The sequence below is a fragment of the Takifugu flavidus genome, chromosome 14 (assembly GCF_003711565.1).
Source record: "Takifugu flavidus isolate HTHZ2018 chromosome 14, ASM371156v2, whole genome shotgun sequence".
Taxonomy (NCBI): domain Eukaryota; kingdom Metazoa; phylum Chordata; class Actinopteri; order Tetraodontiformes; family Tetraodontidae; genus Takifugu; species Takifugu flavidus.
In genome coordinates, this window is record NC_079533.1 from 7681936 (window position 1) to 7691866 (window position 9931).

The window sequence follows — 9931 nt, forward strand, 5'->3', positions numbered from 1 at the left end:
AGATGCCGGGAGCATGAACCCCACTGGGAAGCAGAGGAGGGCGCTGGCACCGGCTCACCCCAGCGGAAACACCACAGGCTGCAGAGGAAGTGGGCAGGGGGACAAACCAGGGGCTCAGAGTGTGTGTGTGTGTGTGTGTGTGTGTGTGCGTGTGTGTGTGTGCGTGTGTGTGCGTGAGCGTCAGAGAGAGGGATTTTAAGATGACCTTAGCAGTCATGTGTATTCATTAACATTTAGCTCCAATGCTAACAGGTTAGCGGCTAATTCCTGCCTTCAGTTCAACTTGTCCTAAACCCTCAGCTGGTCTCAGGGACGATCCGTCCCGTCGTCTCATTATCGTATTCTTTTGTCTTTCCTTTTGTTCCTTCGCTCCGCCGTTATCGGTGCAGGCGTTCGTCTCCGCATCGGCGTCCATTTTTCACGCGTCCCCACCTGCGCGTGTCGCCGCCACCAGGAACGGCCCAGCATGGGGTGATTTATCCCTCTAACGATGCGTCTCAGAGCAGCAGCCAAAATCTCCTCTTAATATGAGGTCATCAGAGGATGTTACCCGTCGACCCGCCGTGCACGGCGAGCACACGCGCCTGTACCTGCAGATGTGGATGTAAACGTGTCAACATCTGATATTTAGCGGAGTGGTGCAGCCTAGCATGACAACGCTAATGGTCAAAGATGTGGCCGCGCGGTGAGCGCGTTGTTAAAATAATGATACGATGAAGCGCAAGGACGCATGGTAGCTGCCGTGGTAGCCGCCGTGGTAGCCGCTGAGGTAGCTGCCGTGGTAGCCACCGTGGTAGCCGCCATGGTAGCTGCCGTGGTAGCGCCGTGGTAGCTGCTGTGGTAGCCGCTGTGGTACCTTTGAGGTAGCTGCCGTGTAGCCGGCGTGGTAGCTGCTGAGGTAGCCGCCGGGTAGCCACCGTGGTAGCCGCCATGGTAGCTGCCGTGGTAGCCGCCGTGGTAGCTGCTGTGGTAGCTGCTGAGGTAGCTGCCGTGGTAGCCGGCGTGGTAGCTGCTGAGGTAGCTGCCGTGGTAGCCACCATGGTAGCCGCCGTGGTAGCTGCTGTGGTAGCTGCCGTGGTAGCTGCTGTGGTAGCTGCCGTGGTAGCCACCATGGTAGCCGCCGTGGTAGCCGCCGTGGTAGCTGCTGAGGTAGCTGCCGTGGTAGCCGCCGTGGTAGCTGCAGTGGAGCTCATCTGCCGTGGTAGCTGCCATGGTAGCTGCTGTAGTAGCTGCTGTGGTAGCCGCCGTTGTAGCTGCCGTGGTAGCTGCCGTGGTAGCTGCTGTGGTGGCCGCCGTGGTAGCTGCCGTGGTAGCTGCTGTAGTAGCTGCCGTGGTAGCTGCCGTGTTAGCTGCTGTGTGCTTGCTGTGGTACCGCAGTTGTAGCTGCCGTGGTAGCTGCTGTGGTAGCTGCTGTAGTAGCTGCTGTGGTAGCTGCCGTGGTAGCTGCTGTAGTAGCTGCCGTAGTAGCTGCCGTTAGCTGCCGTGGTAGCAACTGTGGTAGCCGCCGTTGTAGCTGCCGTGGTAGCTGTTGTAGTAGCTGCCGTGGTAGCTGCCGTGGTAGCCGCTTTAAAAAAAAAAAAGATGGCCCCCTTTTGTGGCTTTGCTCTCCACAGAACGATCCCAGAGTCAGACCAACGCGCAGAATTCTTTGAGAGAAGCAAGCGCTTCCGGAGCCGACTGCCTTGGCGTGATTTTTATTTTTTTTTATCGCGCTGGCGATGCTGGAGGCCTGGTTTTGCATGCAGCGTGCGGAAGACTAATGCAGCTGCTGGGACTGCACAGTAGGAAGCGTTACCATGGTGAGCCCGGCCAAAGAGAACATCGTCACAGTCCGCACGGTCACTGTAGCTCCTGTTGCTAATTATATCAAATTGCAACGGTTAAGGAAGAAGGGAAACGCGACGCTAACGACACACAGCAGTGGGGGGAGTGTTGATTTATGGGAAATAATGTGTGTGTGTGTGTGTGTGTGTGTAAACCCCGGGATCCTGGGTTTGACCTTTTGGATCAGCAGGAAGACGAACCCCCAGTAACCTTTAGTCCCGATGGCCGCGCCACCGCGTCCTAGACGTTTAGCAAATGTATGTGCAAAGACGTTCGCCCGACAAGACCTGGAGCCGCTGTCGGGAGAGTGAATAATTAAAGGGCAACGGCGTCGATGTGTCGCCGCCTGCGCTCCGTCTCCTTTTCCCACAGATTCCCGCAACATTCCCAAATAGCACAAATCTGCCGGAGCAACGCTGCGGGAAAATGGCGGCTAAATCCTCGCAGCCGATATAATCTGCAGCTCCTTTTCTTCCTTCCCCCTCAGACACAGCGGCTTGACGCGGTCGGCGAACAACCCGCAGAGATCACGTCCGCCGGGAACGCCGGCGACGCCGGCCAAGCACGACGTGTCTGCTAACGGCGTCCATGTGTGACGACCAGCGCGCGGCTGCCTTCCTTCTCAGAGGGATGTAAAATGAGGCGGAGCCGCACAGATACGTGCAAAATGTAAAAATAGCAGCCGCTTGCTAACGGTTTAGCGCGGTTTGTTGCATTTAGCACGCTTTAACGGACGCTTTAACGACCTTCCAGCCCACGTCTGGACGTACGGGCGCACCCAGCGCGGACGTGCACGTGACCGCTGCCCGTCCGTAACACGTGGAAGGACACGAGTCGCTGAGGTGATGTGCGAAGCGACTGGCTGAGGCCCAGTTCTGAAGCTTCCTCAGGCGGAAAAGTCAAGCTGGCGCCGCGGCGTCGCTGGAGCGGCGTGAGCGCTACTGCGACGCGTTCCCGCCTCAGTCGAATCCCTCGGATTGCTCCTGTCGTGATGTTCCTCGGTTGAAGAGGTCGAAGGTGTCCTCACGACAAACAAGTGCACGTGCTTGCAGTGAATAGGAAACAAAGGCAGCGCAGGGGCCCACAGCTGGAATTCAGGCCCTGCATGCTAATGCTAACGCTAATGCTAACTGAACACATAGGGAATATGTGTTGCTGTGGAAATGTCACCCACCCTGCTGCTCCGGACCGGATCGTTTGTGATGGAAAGCTGCCCACCGTGGTTCGTGGACACATCTGGGAATTAGCATATCCTTTATTTTATAACCAAACGCGGCTCTTTGTCTCCGTATCGGAGCCAACGGCCGCAGAGCTCATCGATTAATGGAAAACACAATATTCCCGATCCTTGGTTTCATTTTAAACACCGTCGTGACCTAATGGAACCACCGAATATACGCCCGTGATCTTTACCCAGGAGTGTCCGCGCCCGCCTTGCCCTTCGGACGCCGCGCGGAGACGAGCAGTTGCGCCGATCCCGCCGACGGGAGGACGGACTGCAGCAAGAGTGGTGGGGGACACTCACATACGTCTCCCTGCTCTCCTCGGGGAGGATCCATTCCCTTCCCAACACACCCACCGCCTGAGGGGCAGAGTGACCGCTCAAGCGCTGCCTCCCCACACACCACACACACACACACACACCCACCACACACCCACACCACACACGTACGCGCTGAGACACGCTTGTGTAACGCCACTGCAACATTCTAGCCAATTGATTAAAGGATAGTGAATGCCGAATGAACTGACCACCTCCTAATGATTAGCGGCTAACTGCGCCGCGCGGCTGCTCCCAACAAAGGAATCTAGCAGCCTCCGTCAGCACCGGTCATCCCGGGAAGATTCGCTCGGCCTCCCGCTGATTATGGCAGCCGGGAATTTCAGCCAGAATTCCAACGGTCGGCCTCGTCGTAAACGCAGCTCCGTGCTAACCTAAAGCCGCGGCGCTGCTCTTCCTCTCTCTCCACGTCACCCCCCCCCCCCCCCCCAGGCCTCGCGCCCGACACCTTCCCGTTGCCTCTACGCGCTCCCACCCTCCCTGTCACGAGCCTCACGCTCCAGCCGTCGTCACTGCAGAGCTTGCTGTTCAAGAACCCGATGGTCGCCATCTCTGCGCCCCCCGCCTATCCCGCTTCCCTTTCATCAACCCATCCCCGTGTAGGTCTCGAAGCGAACAGGGGATTCAGCTCAAGAGTTTATACCGTTTAGCCCGAGTTTGTCAATAATTAATGTGTCACCGGTTGGTGAGATTGCCTCGTGCTCCTTCTGCTCCATCCTCTCTCCCTCCTCTATCTCCCTCCCTCTCCTCCCTCCTCTCCCTCCTCTCGCCTTCGCGCTCCTCTCCCTCCATCCCTCTGTCCCCCCCTCCCCCCCGTGGTTTGCTACCTCACCCTCTCCGTTTCAACTCTCCCTCCCTCCCGCCCAGGTGATCAGCTCGCTGGGATGGCTAATGTACTTGATGGGGTGAAACATCCCGTCCAGGCCCGGCGACGCTCCGAGGCTCCGCTCGTCCCCCCAAACTGCATCAGGCTCCCGACCCCTCAGAACCAACGATGGGGCCGACGACAACAAGACTTGTCGCCACGCTCTCTCCCTCCCTCCCTGTCTCTCCTCCCTCCCTGTCTCCCTCCCCCCCTCCCTCCCTTCTCTTTTCCTCCCTCCTGTCTCCCTCCCTGTCTCCCTCCCTGTCTCTCTCTCCCCCTCCCTCCCTCCCTGTCTCTCTCTCTCTCCCTCCCTGTCCTCCCTCCCTCCCCTGTCTCCCTCCCTCCCTCCCTCCCTGTCTCTTCTCCCTCCCCTCTCCTCCCTCCCTGGCCCTCCCTCCCTCCCTCCCTCTCTGTCTCTCCCTCCCTCCCTGTCCCCTCCCTCCCTGTCCTCCCTCCTCCCCCCTGTCTCCCTCTCTCTGCGTGCCCGTCTCGCTGCCAGCCAGTCTACTGCTCCAGGGTGCTGGACTGCGCAGGCGGCAGGTGACACGGATTTCAATAAAAGGGATTATAGATGTGAGGATGCAGAGGGAAAAACAACACCTTCGCACGCGCATTTGGGGGAGAAAAGCTTTGATTTTATTGTGCAGTAAACACGAATGAAATGGTCAAAAAAACAGGAATTAGGATTTCTCCACGTCCGCAGACGTGTGAACTCTTTTCCGGAGCTTGGAAGGATCCATCTGCGCTGCACATGGAGGCCAGGCGACGGCGTTCCAGACCAGGCGCTCCAGGCTGCTGGCGAAGGCCTCCTCCAGTGAGTCCAGGTACCGGACTTATGGGGGGGGGGGCGGGTGTTGTGACCTAATGAGGCCGGTAAACAAGCGTCTGAGTCCCCGCATCCCAGGTCATTTCACCTTTCCTTTCATTGTTGGGGGGGTCCCACTGAAATCCAGGAGGTCACGGGAATAGAGCCCGACCCTGATTGACCTTTGACACGTCATGATTGGATCATATGTAGTCGTGAACAGCCTCTGAGTCTCACTTTCATTCAGCAAATGCAAATTTCTTGTTAAAAAAGGAAGAACGCGAGAAATCCACCCGAAGGTTGTGTGAAGTCCAGATTTGGTGAAGGTCATGAGGTCATCCGGGGGTCAAACTGAGTAACTTCTGTCTAAAACACTGTGGGAATGACGCTGCTAACGGGTCTATTTTGTGCGAACTGTCCTCGTGCACGCCTCACACCTTTCACTCACTTCCTAAAGACAAAAGGTCTGAGCGTGCACGTAAACACATTCTCACCTGTACTGCCGGCAGTTGCTGCTTCCTGTGTGACAGGAAGCGTCCTGGGGAGCGGAGCGCACGGCTGTTTGTGTGAGGGGGATCATCATGGCCGCCGGAGCCGCCCGCCGAGCCGCCTCGGCCGGGCCGGCGTCCGGCGGCGGTTTTAAAACGTTGACGCGTGCTCCCGAGGACGGTGATTCTGCCTGGTAATGTACAACTATGAGTTGCGCGGGATGCCCGTAAAACACGCCGCCGCTAATGGTGCCAGTGTCCTGTGGAAAAAAGAAGCCGCGGAGGCTAAACGGGGCAGATTTATGGCTCCCAAAAGACGGAGGAGGAGGTTCAGGTTGTTGTTGAGCGAGGCGAAGGAGAACGGCTCAGTCTTTTCCTGTTGCATGAGTCACCGTTGGCAACCTGACTGATTGCCTTGTTGAGCCGGCTTTTGGCCCGGTGGCGCTCCTTCTATATCCTGACTCCTGCTCCGGGACGTTCACGAGTCTTCCCTAACCTTCTGCTCGGACAGGAAAACAATCCTCTCCATCTGAGGGAGACGGGAAGCTGCACGAGTGATCCGCACAAGTGTACGCTTCCGTGTAACGATGAGGGTGGATGAACGTGAACGGGCGAAATCCGAAATACGAGAGGGAGCATTTGGGAGGGATCAGGGCAAAGTGTCGGGGGCCGCCGGACCGGAGCGACCGCAGCGAGCGGAGCGGAGCACGAGCGGCATGCAGGGCTGGATCATCGCCTGGAGGTATGCGGGGGTGTGGCTCCCTCAGCGGCTCTGCGCCGAGGTTTACAATCCATTACGGAGAACCGCAGGCAGCTGGCGACGCGCAGACGTTGACATCACGGGGGGAGGAAGCGAGGTTGAAATGACCGCCGAGCTCTTTCTGGAAGTCGGGAGGGCGCTAAACACACAGGATCCTCGAGGAGATCCCACTAGAACTCCGGTTTGTTCTCAAACGTTCCGGAAAACTGCAGGAACGTGGCGATGGGGAGGAGATCCGAGGCCGACCATCTCCCGCCGGCCTCGGTTCTGGATGGTGGTCTCCGGTAAAGCCTCCCCTGTCAGTGGGGGGGCGTCCCGGACCTGCTCGGAGTTCCTGGTTCTCTCTGGAGCGAGGTGTCCCGGTGTGTCCTTCAGGGATACATCCAAATTTGAAGGGATCCTTCCTCCGGTTGACCTTGTTATCCCAATGACAAAAGCTGGTGTTGAGCAAACAGGCCAGAGAAAAAACCCACGGCGGCTTCGGGACCTTTGTTTCAGCTACAATTACAACAAAAAGAAAATAGATTTTCCAGGTCTTTTTTCATCTTTATGGGCCTGAAAAGGAGCGGCAGCGATTCCCGGAGAAGGTCAAAGCGGCACCAGAGCGTTTTCCCATTTGGCCCAAACCCGGGAAAGTCAGTCAGACGGTGCTTGAAAGGAAGGAGGGGGGGTAACATAAAACAGAGTAGATAATGCCCAAACCCAGATGGGGACGTGAAAGCAGCGGGTCAGCGGGGGGGGGGGCACCCGCGCTCACTTTAATTGGCAGCTTTTGCCGCGGCGATCCTTTGATTTAACAGCCAGGTCTGGTGACCACGCCGCCGCCGCCATGTCCTCGTCCGCTGCCCCTCCCCCCCCCCGCACTCCTGTTTTGCCTGACTGCCTGCCCCCGAGTCACGCTGCATACCTGACGCCCCTCCGGACGGAGCGCAGAGCCGTGCGAGGCGGCGCCATTATTAGCCGCCATCAAGGCTTCAGCACATGTTAATCTCCTCCGGTGACAGACGGAATCGCTGCCGCAGTTTGTTTTATTCTGGGGGCTCTGAAAAGATGGAGGTATTAACGAGTAAAGATGCAGAGGTGATATTTGACACTTGCCCCCCCCCCCCACAGGAGCCAGGGCCTGGGCCCCCCCGGGGTTGCTGCCTTCTGCTTAATACTATACAGTTACGTATAGAAATGTATGTGTATTTCCATACCTGACTGACACTCAGGTAACTCCGCCTCCTCCCCTGCGTGGGGGCGTGTCCCCGGCGGCGGTTTCGAGCCCCCCCTTCGGCGCTCTGGCAGCCGCCACCGCAACAATCTAATCTCCCGGATTTGCTGCAGGAGGCCGAAGCTTTATTCAAATTCCTGCCTGAAGTGGACACGGCAGCGAGGCGCGCACGTCACTATTGACGCGCGTTTAGCCGAATCTTCACACGTGCACGACACGGCAGGATGGAGAGGAATACCGCGCACGTGCATGATAATGGCGAATTTGGCTGAGAGGAGTTTTAATGCAGTAAAACCTCCAGGAAGGACAGGGAGACTCCCAGGAAAAAAGGGGAAATTTGAAAATATTCCGTTTAATGGTCCCGTACTTAACGTGCGAGGGTTTAACAGTGGACGCGTAGCTTTACAGCGTCTCCACGCCGTGAGCTGGAGAGCGCTGCTGCCACGAGTCTTGTGGGGAAAACAGATCCTGGGGCTGAGGTAATAAGGGAGCTAAAAGGTGGAACGGAGGAATGGCGGCGATGCAGAGGAGGGAGGGCGGCGGGGCGTGAGGCTGCGTCAAAGCTATGATTAGCGCCGACCACGCTACGCTCTTATTGATTGGCACAGTGGAGACACTGGGCTGCCTTCCACCACACTCTAATGAGAAGCCCTGACCTCCACTAGTCAGCAAGGTCACCAGCGCCTACTGTAATTGCACTTTCTCTAATGGCGTCAGTCACGCACGCACTCCAACCCCCGTAATGACAATTACCATAATGTCATCGGGCTCCGCGGGGCTCTCCGGCCACCCCTCACTTTGGGAGCGAAGGTGCGTCATGTCAGGTTTGGGCTTTTTAATGGAGCCGCAGGTTGTGCTAGTTATTTATTCATGTAAACACACATTAAATAGCTTAACTAACGTCACACTGACATGTGATCACACGGAAATCTTTAATAAAGGCGCTATTATTGGGAGCAGGCTGGATTTTTCTACTGCAGCAGTTTTCCGGGAGGCAGGCGGGATGCTTTGGTTTCACTTTTGGGGAATCGTCGTTGGATCTTTGCTGCATAACGTGACATTAATATGTAACCCAGCTGTGGAGTCACTGATCTGCGACAAGATTCCAGCAGAATTCCGAGCTGACTGGGATCCCGGATGAAAGCTGTCCCCTGCCGTGGGCTCTAAAATCCCAAACCTGGTGGATCCATGTGGAAAGGCAGAGGAAGATCCAACCAAAATGGCGCTCGGCTCAGGCTAAAGGGGCTTAAACGGAGCGTTGAATTTAAAATCCGACAAAGGAGATTGTAAAGAAACTAAGCTGGTTTCGAACCGGACATCATTCCGATCAGGCAGTAATATCGTCGGTGTCGTTATTTGTGTGTAGAAAAAGTGTAGTTTGTTTAGTCCCACTTGATTTACTCGGTGCAAAATATTGGGTTTGGAGAACAACAGTGGCAAACAGCTCTGTGGGTGTTTTTAATGGCTTACTGAGTTTGCCCTGAATTTGTATTCAGTTAAATATATATATAAGTGTTGAAAAATCAATGTTCCTCTTCCTTTTCTCCTGTAGTTTCCAAACATGCCTCAAAATCACTCACCTCATTTCATGCTAATTTATGCTAATTTATTATGACAATGAAGCTACTCTAGTTGCTTTGGAAGAATTAGCTGGTTTTAACCATTTTATTGTTTTATTTCTGGGTAAATGTACCGTCAAATGCTAACAACCGCTAATGTTCTTAGCCAGACATTTCTGTTGTCAGGACTTAAAGTTTCCCTTTTCAAGCTCCTTTGCTCCAATCTGAACTTTGTCTTGAAAACTTGCTTCACTTTTATATTTTCCTTAATCATTTTTTTTTTAAATCCTTAAAGCAGCATTATGAAAATTTGACACGTGCAAGGACGCTGTTAAAATACCCCCAAAATGGCGCAGGGCTAAAAAGACGGCACAAGGAAAAACGCAGATGAGGGCGGAGAGGCTGCTGAACACGCCGGACCCGATCGACGACTGAAAAGCTGACAAGGCACAGGAGGAACTAATTAGGGCGGCAGATAATCTGAAATAGCAGGAAAGGGACTAAACCATAACACAGGAAATAACAAGCTAGGAGCTGCGGCCGCGACCGCCTGTTTGGATTAACTCGGCTGCAGAAGGTAAAATCCCCCCCACCCCCGTGCAAAGAAAACACGCCATGTGAAATTCAGCGAAGGCTGAAAGACGTGTTGTGGATGAACGATGAAATTATAAACTCACGTATACGTCTTGATCTCTGTGCCTCAGTGTTTACCCGCTAACTGTCATCATGTGACCTAGACGGCTGCTTTCTCCCAATGTGGCTCCTCAAATCCCATAATTATATAATGCGACACCTCGCTGGCAGCTTTTATTCTAAAATCTACGACTCTGCAACAGGTTGCTGTTTTCTGGTT

General features: G+C 55.3%; 1 long non-coding RNA gene across 1 annotated transcript; it reads right to left on the reverse strand.

Moving 5' to 3' along the window:
* Positions 1–4863: 4863 nt before the first annotated feature.
* Positions 4864–7415, reverse strand: LOC130538005 (uncharacterized). Its single transcript, XR_008953744.1, has 2 exons — positions 6685–7415; positions 4864–6645 (listed from the first exon to the last, which is right to left on the reverse strand). It is a non-coding gene; the product is annotated as an uncharacterized LOC130538005 (long non-coding RNA).
* Positions 7416–9931: the final 2516 nt, after the last annotated feature.